At 39.0% G+C, this 10,234-nt stretch overlaps 1 protein-coding gene across 1 annotated transcript in view; it reads right to left on the bottom strand.

The window, feature by feature from the left end:
• Positions 1-5,597, bottom strand: part of ADNP (activity dependent neuroprotector homeobox) — a 31,221-nt gene extending 25,624 nt beyond the window's left edge. Inside the window, exon 1 of the mRNA XM_007475737.2 lies at positions 5,302-5,597. The gene's annotated coding sequence lies outside the window, so the exon portion shown is untranslated. The remainder of the gene's footprint in view (positions 1-5,301) is intronic.
• Positions 5,598-10,234: the final 4,637 nt, after the last annotated feature.

Below are 10,234 nucleotides of genomic sequence, written 5' to 3'. Positions count from 1 at the left end.
AGATTCAAAGGATCCTCATGGAGTTAAATAAAAATTGAAGAAATCTAAAAAACGCACATGTCACTTAAAGGATAAACCAAAGAAGAAAATTTCTTAAAATGCATATTTTGTAGAATGAAGAAATGATGAAGGAGGAAAGAGTCTGTATGTACAAAGGAAATAGCTATCTATATTTAAAGTATCTAACATATTTGCACGAAGTTTTAAGTCAACTTGATTTTAAATCCTGGGTTTACAAATTGACAACACATATGGTATAACCAACAGTGACTCGCTTTAGCGAATATGGCATTTGTTCCAGACTTACCACTATAAACCATGGCATATCTACCAAGCTCCCTATCCCACAATGTAAGTTTACGTGACAGCAATACGACATACATAGACAGGTGGTAAAGTGACTAGAGTGCTAGGCCTGTAGTGAATAACACTTACTTCCCTGAGTTCAAATCTGGCCCCAGACACTACTAGCTGTGTGACCCGGGACAAGTCATGTAACTCCATTGGCCTCAGTTTCTTCATCAGTAAAATGAGTTGGAGATGGAAATGGACCAGTATTCAGTATGGTCAGAAAACCCCAAAGGATTATGAAGTCAGACAGACATGACCAAAAATTCATAACAATATGATATGTTAAAAAGGAATTTTGTGAATCCAATTGTAACCAAATTAATTAATCCTTTTTTCAGGACCAAGGCTGTCTTAATATACATACCCTTTGGGCAAGTAAACAAAAGGTACACCTTTACTAAAGTTAACTTATCTAATGGAATCTATAATATTCTGTATGACAGTCCTTTGAACAGAAAATCCTTTGAAAGTATAGACTGACAGTTCATTGCTTAACTGTGTCCTTGGCAACTCTGGACAAACCACAAATTGGATACTAATCTAATATAATTTACATAATTTTAACCTATCACTTTCATTTTTTGAGCTTTCTTTAGAATTAAGTTTGAATGGTGTTCAGAATTGAAGTTCAACTTGTTCATTTCTGCAGTTAAACTTAATTCCATTTAAATTTGAGTTCTAATACTTAGATAAAATTTCCCACAGTGCAGAACTCTATTAAACTATTAAAAAACATTAAATGATTTGATTGATATACAGAACAATACGCCAAAAGCCTGTTTCAACTTCTATAATTTGTCTGTAGATTCTCCTAAAACAATGCATTAAAGCACCTTAAGTCTCCATTTGTCTCCTCTCCCACCCAAATAGTTATTACCACTTCCTTCTTTATACCAGTCAAACCAGCTGCCCCTTTTCCTAGTTAAAATGAAATCTTTACAATTAAATTTGTTGCCAATATGTGCATTTCCTTAAACTTAACCACATACTGCTCAATGATTTCTTTGCATTTCATAAATAATGGTTAATTTTAATAACCATTTAAGATTTGTAAGTCACCCCATTCTGTGTAGCTGAAAGGAAACCAGTAACTTGAAGATAACAACCTTCCTTATAAATCTCTACTCTAGTTTATCAACTATGTTTTCTTGTCAATTCCAAAATTTTAGAGGTGTATTTTTCACAAGTACAATAGTACTAATTTGAAATAAATCAGGGTTCATTTACCAACCAATTCTGTTAGGAAATGTGTTAAAATCCTCTGTTAGTTATCTATATAACCAATACTAAATACATTAAACATAAAGAAAATCTTATTTTTATCCGAATTAGTTCAAAACCTAAATTAATCACACTCTTCTCCCCCAACACATATTTTAAGGAGAAAAGGATAAATTATACATTATCCTTCCAATATTAAAAAAAAAAAAACAAGAACCCAAACCTTCAAGGTATGGTTTGAGTTCAGATATGCCATCCAATCTCCTGCACTCATTGTACATCTCTATCAGAGTATAAAACCTAGGTTCAGAGTAACAACTCCTAGTAAATAAAAGATATCCATTCTCCTTTTTTTGCTCTCCCAATATAGCTAACCATGGGAAATGACATATACCTGCACAAACATGGGTATTTAAAAGTAGGAGATGCATATAAAACTAAAAAACACATATACTGAAGAAAAGATGCTTTCCAAAAGCTAAGCAAAAAGTTCCTGAGAGAATGCCTTTCATTTCTAGATATTGGTTTACACTTTATCATTTTTTTTTTGCCAAACAAAAGCACCTTTTCACTCCTTAACCAACCTTCTAGTCTTTTAAGTTGTTTTCCAATTTAAGTAGCTCTCAATATAACTTTCCCCCAAATAATAAGTTGTAATGGAGACTCAAGTTAAACTACTTGACACAGGTCAAGTAGTTAAAAGAACAAACACACGATAGTAAACATCACTATTCTTTGGACATAACATTAAAGCTGAATGTCTCTTGCTGCTTCTTCCTTCTCACCCTCCAAATGTTACATGATAACAACTGTTTAATATTAATAACTTTAAGAGATAATTTACTAACTATGTATCATTAGAAAAATCCATTACTCTCCTAACCTAAATTTCTCTTGGTGTATCCAAAAAATACTCATAACATTAAAACTTTACCCGTTAAAATGAATCAATAACCAATGGCAATATTTTGTAGCAAGAAAGCTTTTTGAAATCTCTCCGGTTCTGTTAAGTTCGTTTTAAATTCACTGGTAAAAATTTTTTTAAAAGCTGGTCTAGCAACACTTTAAATTGACCCAACACAACAGAAATGTCCATAGACTAGAAGGAGTAGCATATATGTTTAATCGGTTATTAAAAAATGCTAACTTGAACTCCACCAGTTATTGCTAGTTTCCAGAAGCACCCCTTTGGAACCAGCTTTAACTGGCTCCTTGAGGAATGTGGCTTGGCTGATAGGAAATTTTAGCAACTGAGGCTATTTTCAGTAATAAACAGGGTAAGAAAGTGGAAGACATTTTTGCCTAGAATTCTAGCTGTTAGTTTCCAACCTTTAAAAGAAACACACTACAAGAATTCACAACACAGTCTAATGCATAAGACTAGAAACTGAATCCATATCTCCAAAGTAGTAGTAGCAGCAGGAAGTGTTACCTTCAGGCCACCCATTAGCTAAGTACAAGTTTGATACATCATGGTGCAAAGATGAGGACTAGACTTCTCACTCAACACTTCACACACCTACAAAATTGGTATCTTCCTCTTATTAGTATTATTGGTATTAGTATTGTTTAGTTACTTAATGATAATTCCAAGAGTCATAATAAAGTGAACGGTTAACACTTTCCATAATCTGTTTGCTAAAATGACATCCATATTGCTTTGAAGGAAAAAGCTACTTTATCTTAGACAGCAGCTTACTTATAAGTCCTTCAGGTAAACTAGGAGTGACATAAACCCTTTTAGCTTCAATCTTTCTTACTTGCTTCACTTTGCTGACTTTTAAAAAACAGATATCTGGTCAACTTTAAAGTCTACAATTTGGAGAGGGATTAAAAATACAAAGTTAAAAGTGTATATCTCAGGTATGTAACATGATGAAGCTATTAGAGGTAACATACAGGTGTTGGTGACTGGACATTATTACCAACAAACCTCCTCCAAAGAACCAAAAGATGAACATATCTTTAAACTATTATGTTTTATTTACTAACCCTCATCTCTACTGATGTCAGTTCACAAGAGTAACTAAGTGAGTTAGACCCATTTTCCATGGTCTGTAGAAGGCGCTGTGAAGTAGATCCTGGTTGTACATCTGGGGCCCTTCCCCCCCTCTGCAGCCTTACCCAGTGCAGAGAATGCGCCCCCTACTGACTCCAACACTCATCTCCTTTAGCCGACTTGGCTGCGGTGCATTTTGGGTGGGGGCTGGCATTTTCTTCATGGCCATAAACCAGAAGCAACAATACAGATTTAATTAAAAAAACAAAACAAAACACAACCAAACAAAAACTGGATCAGGCTTCTGTGGTGCACTTCCCACCACCACCCCTTTTCTTAAAGAAATCACTATACATGCACCCAAAATATCACAAATAGGAGTAGTGAGGGGAAGCAGCATTAAAATGACAAATCCAGAAAGCAGCTTTGACTCTTAAAAACTAAACCAAAACAAAAACAATTAAATTATTGGCTTTTGTCTGAGACAAGTAACAGTAAAAAAATGCCCGTGGAGGAAGTGGATGCAGCAAGTCTTATTAAGGTGTATGGTTCTGGGAGAGGAGGGGGTGGGACTATAGGGGAAACAGGAGTACAGGGTCTGGCCCAGATGCCAGATCCTGGGCGCAGGAAGAGCAGAAGCGATCGCGCCTTTTCCAGCAGACAGACATCCAGGTGGGGGTGGGGGGGAGGAGGAGAGGAAGGAAGGGAATGGAAGAGGGAAGGAGGGGTGAAGAAGAGGGCGGTATGGCTACTACTCTCCATTCATTAAATTTTAGCAATTTCTGCTCTCTGGCTTGCCATTTTCTGTCATCTTATTAGCCTGTTCAAACCCCAACTTTGCGACAATAAGCAGTGTTTACCAAACAAGCCGGCATTTTTAAACAGGGAGATGCTATCGCTCTCCGTACTGACGGGGAGGAGAGGAACTAGCATGCTAAGGAGGAATGCATTCAGAAAGCAAATACTTCAGTTCATGCCATGCTAATCCGCCTTGGTGCTCCCCCTCTTCGCACAAATCCAACCTCTCCTTCCACCCCCCAAAGCTGAGAACGGTGTGATTTGGCAAGAGAATGAAGTCTGCTCAGTAATTTTGTTAAAAAAAAAATTAAAACCAAGCCCACATCCATATGTCTTGCTACTGCTGACAATTGGGTCCTCCAAAGACACCTCAGGGATCTAACATGCTGGGGAGATTTTTCCCCCATGGGGAAAGTGGGTATGTAAGTAGCTACATATGATGCCAAGACCCCCAAGAAGAAAGCCGGTAGTTAGGTACACACCGTTATAACAAGAGGATGATCAAACCATTCAAGCAGCTTAAGCATACGGAGTACAAGCATGAGGGGGAGGGGGTTAAATTTAAACAACAAAGCGATGTTAAGTCTGCAGAGGAGCTATTTCACGCCTTCGAAGCTTTGCAGGACTGGGATGCATAAGGGGTGTCTCTTGCAAACTCCGGAGAATCTGCAGTAATGATTGCACTGGAGAAAAGATTGCAATGGAGCTTGCATCTTATGGAGGTTACACGAAAGAGGCTGCACGGGAAGGAGAAAGGATGTATCCATCTCTCCTCGTGTAGCGGGGGGTGGGTGTGGGGAGTGGGGGGGCGGGGAGCGGGGGAGAGGGAAGAGGAGGGAAGGAGTTCATGCAGCTCAAAGTGCAAACCAATCGGTGCATTATTCCATGCATCGAGAAAGATAAAGGAAAAAAAGAGTCGAAGAATCACTTACCTTGATTTGGTTCGTGAGGCTGCACAGGGCCGGCGTGGTAACAGGGAGTGGGATCCCAGCGGCGGGAGGCTCCAGGGGCAGGAGGCGGCGGCACAGCAGCGGCGGCGGCAGCAGGGTGGGGGGCGCGAGCTCGCCCGGGGTCTCGCGCTCCGGCTCGCGCCGCTGCCGCTGCGGCCGGGGGGAGCAGCGGGCGCAGCAGAGTGAAGGCGACGGCAGCACGAGACGCCGGTGGGAAGCGGCGGCGCGAGCGGCTCCCTCCAGTCCCCGGGCGGGCGGCGGCGGAGTCGTCGAGTGGTGCAGACAAAGGGGGAGGAGGAGGAGGGGAAGTGGAGGAGGGTGGGTGGGGAGGCGGCCTCACCGGCGGTGGTGGCGGCAGCCTCGGCCGCTTCTCTCCTCCTCAGCAGCGCCAGGCGGCGGCGGCGGGACCGGGAGAGGGAGCTCGTCAGAGTAAAAGAGAAAATCCCCCTCAGCGCTGCCTGGGGGAGGGGGGGGCACAAGATGGCGGCGGCCGGGGAGGGGGTGGGGGTGCGTGAGTTCAGCTCATGGATCCAGGCGGGCGGCTGGGGGGACCAGGCTGGCGGAGGCGGCGGTGGGCAGGCGGGGGAGGGGGGCCCTGATCCCGCGTCTCCCCTCAGCAGACAATACAGGCGCCTCGGAGCGAGTCCCCGAACCTGCCCTGGCCAAAATGGCGGCCGAGAAAGAGCGGAAGTGACGTAAGTCCTTCATTAGCATAAGAGGACTCATTGTCCAGTTGGGGGGGGCTCTTGCCCCTTCCCCCCCACTTTGGGGGGGGTATTTACCCCACTTACTTTTCACTTTACATTTCACTTACCCTAGTACTGTGGGTTGTACCAACTCTTCCCCCCTCCCTCCCAGGGGTAGTTATATAATATCATTAAAGGGGGGCTGTTCTCGCGAGAATGAGGTGTGTTTCGAGGGGGGGATGAATTTGCTATTGACCCACTAGGAGGCGCCTTGAATAATGGCCGCACTGCGCCGCCTCCTCCAGCGTGCGGCTGGCGCCTTCCTCTGGCCACTGCAGGCGGAGGCAGCAGGGCCAAAGCACTGCCCTAGCACTCAGTCAGGTGGCTGTACTGAGGATCCCTGCGCAGGGCCCCAGCTGGGCCTGAACTACTTTTGGTGGGGGGAGGGGGTGTGTGGCAAGATGCACCCACGTGGAAAAGTAAGTGTGTATGTAGGGCAGAAGAGGGTCCCTAAAGGGCAAGGAAAGATTAAGGGTGAAAGGGAAATCACCTGCCTCAGTTAAGAGTTGCTCTCAAGTTACATCAAAAAGGAAGGCCACATTCCCTCAAGCCATATTCATTTTTCCTCAATGGGTGAAAGTTTTAAGGCACTGCCTCAAATCTTACAATGATTTAGTGAGTTAAGTCTCTCAGCCCCGGGTTCCCATCCACCACCTGGTTTGGTGAGAATATTCCTGCAGATGAAAATTGATTTTTACAGATTGTTAGTTTCTCTTTTTGTAATTTTACATTCTCCATACACATCCAAAGACATATGGATAGACCTTGGGGTCAAGTCATTAAGTCTCTGAGCTTCAATTTTTCCATTTGTAAAATGAGGGAAGTTGGTCTAAAATAGTTCATCTCTGAAGTTCTTTCCAACTTTATATACATACACTGACAAAAAATACAACCACATACTTTGTTAGAACATACTCTTCATGGTCATGAAGTTTTAGCAAACATATCTGCTTTAGAAGCTAGCATTCATTTTCATGGGATTAATAATGTCCAAAGAGGATTCCCTATTTCTGAAGACTTTTCTTTTTAAAGCTTACTCAACTGGATAGGGCATTAGGGATGTTGGAATGTGTAAAGTTCAAATTGGCAAAACTCTATTCTATATTATGCATCTCCCACATAAAAATAACTTCAGTACCAACTCCCCAGTATTATGTTTCCTTTGTCCACACTTTTAAATCTCTCTGTTTAGGTGTTAGCCAGCAAAACTACTAAACCTCTCTTTATGAAAGTGGTTAACTGAAAAGTACTGAGTAGTTTTATGATATTAAATAGCAAAATAGTTTTGTATATTTTCATCAACATTGTTAAGCTGGCAGTACACATAGCAAAAAGAGTACTGGACTTTAAGAGTAAAGCAGAGTTTCAGATCCTGATTCTTCTACTTTCTGTGTTACCTCTGGCAAGTCATTTTTCCTCTCTGGCCTGAGTTTTTTCATTTATGAAAAGGGGTTGGACCAAAATATTTCAAAGGTCCCTTCCAGTTCTAAATTTCATAATCTTAAATTGGTTTTCCTAAAGTGATTTAGCTTATTTCCATAAAGTATGCCCAAGAGTATTAAAGTCACAATTTTTTACAATCTCCCTGAGTTCCAGGTGGCAAAGAGTATTATTTAAAATATAGTTCTTACAAATTTGTGCAAGATATTGTAATGTGGAGATGTAATTCAGTGTCCTAAAAGCAATTTTAGTATTTCTGTATTTAGGATCATCAGAGAGGAGTTTGAATCCCCTGTCTCTTCTACTTCTACCTGTACAAAAATCTTGATTATGATCTTTACTGATGTCACCTGAGACTCACTTTCCTCTTATATAAAAAAGATGGGAGTTAGTATAGATAACTTCCAAGGTCCTTTCCAGCTCTATATCTGTGATCTATCCTATGTATGATTCTACTGAGATTCAACATGCCAGAAGCCCAAAGAATTCCACATCACAATTTATAAATTATATATAGAACTTAGTTTTTTTTAACCAAAAACATAAAATTATAAGTGGGCAAAAGGGAGTTATTTACCCAAGTCATAAGGAAAATAAAGAAGCTTCAAATACTTAAAATGCTTTAAAAATGCCATTAATAAAAGCTACTGATAAAATAGAACTCTAGCAAAATAATTTCATTTTATTGGTTTCAGTTTATTACTTTTGTAAAAAGCTTTAGGTTTCAGATTATAATATAATATAATATAATATAATATATAATATAAAAACTATGTAAGAAATGCTACATCCTAGGTTGAATGATATTTCTAAAGCACAAATTGGGTAAGATTCAAAAGCAAAATTTTTAAATGGCCAAAATCTGTAGTTTTCCTATAAAAATGCCATTAGATACGATAACATCCTTTTGAATTGACTTCCATGGTGAAGTAATGCTTCCCTGATTTAAAAAAAAATTTCCCCCTTTATATCAAATCATAAGTTTTTTAACACAATAGTTGAAGAAAAGAAAATTCAAAAGTGAATGAAGTAATAGGTCTTTAGAACTGGAAGTGAAATCAGAGTCCAGCTGTCCATCTCCCTAATTTTTAAAGCTGAGGAAACTGATGTTTGAAGAGGTTAAGGGACTTGCTCACAGTCATATGCGTAGTAACAGGCCAAAATAAGATTAAAACTGTGTTCCTCTGATATTAGATATAGTGCCTTCTCCCTTTTTGTTTGTTAAATTGGGGGCAGCTGGGTAGCTCAGTGGATTGAGAGCCAGACCTAGAGACCAGAGAGGTCCTAGGTTCAAATCTGGCCTCAGACACTTCCCAGCTGTGTGACCCTGGGCAAGTCACTTGACCCCTATTGCCTAGCCCTTACCACTCTTCTGCCCTGGAGCCAATACACAGTATTGACTCTAAGACAGAAGGTAAAGGTTAAAAAAAAAAAAGGTTTAACAAAGTTAAAACAGATGCATGTCCACAAAAATTGGTAGTTAGGATTTTCATTTTCCTTATTGATTTAAATTTTAGATTATACTTTCAAAATAAGCCACTGAGACATTTCTAATTGTTTAACGTTTTTTGGTAATAAAACTGTAATAGTGAAAGAGAATTGAGTAAATTTCTTTAAGAAAGGTTGACCCCTGGTGGGCAAGTTAAGGTTTGAAATAAAGTTGCCTTTGGATAGTGGGGCCAATTTGGATTGAGATGCAACTAACAATGTGCAAAGAATGCTTAGCTTAAAAAAATATATATTTATAAAAGAAATTGCAGTTTTAAAATTAAAACAAATTTTAGCATTTCTGATATGACTTTTTTGGGAGCAATGGCAATATAAAAAAAAACACCTTCCTTTGAATTTCATCACTAAATGCCTGATGAGGAAATAGTTTAGTAATTAAGGGTAATATCATTAGCAGATGTTTAATTAAGGAATACTGAATAAACTGTAAGTAACTTTTGTAATTTAAATGCCCAACAATAGAATTTAAAGTGAATATTAGTAAAGCTTATTCTTTAAATAACCTTTACTCAACCTTTATTATTATATATACTGAGAACAAAAGTAAAAGTATATAGATTAAATTAAAAAAATTAAAATTACACTTAGTCTTTAAAGGCTCTCAACTTTTTATAATATTGCTATGTGCAACTTGTTAAAATTAAAGGATATCTTGCTTTTTTCATTTAATTATTGTGCCCATTTCTAATCTTTGAGCAATATTTAATTTTCTATGTGTTCTTTGTTTAGTTATGTTAATTTCTATCCTTGTTCAGAAATATGAAAGCAGAATATAAGAAATACCATGAAGTAGTAGAGTTCAAAAAGACTTAGGTTCAATTTTGGGATGAACTGGCTATGAGTCCCTGGGCAAACAACTTCTCAGTGCCTCAGGCAAATTCTAGGACACTAAATTGCATAACTCTTGTGGTTAATGGGCATTTGGTAGGAGTTTCCTCACTAAGAATTATCTACAGTGAAATCATAATTTTACCAAACAAAAACTTAATTTTTACCTTCTTACAGAATAATCTAAAGCTGTCTATTTTTTAAAAATCTCAATATTTTTAGAAACTTATGTATAATTTTTTAACATTAAAAATGAAATTTTAACAAATTTTGGCCAATACGTAAATGTTGTTCAATCTTTTAATCATGACCAATTCTTTATGACCCCCTATGGGGTTTTTCTTGGCAAAGATACTAGAATGGTTTGCCATTTATTTTTCCAGTTCATTTTA

This window comes from Monodelphis domestica, chromosome 1 (genome assembly GCF_027887165.1).
Source record: "Monodelphis domestica isolate mMonDom1 chromosome 1, mMonDom1.pri, whole genome shotgun sequence".
In the NCBI taxonomy this organism is placed as follows: domain Eukaryota; kingdom Metazoa; phylum Chordata; class Mammalia; order Didelphimorphia; family Didelphidae; genus Monodelphis; species Monodelphis domestica.
This window is presented reverse-complemented; position numbering and strand designations above follow the sequence as displayed.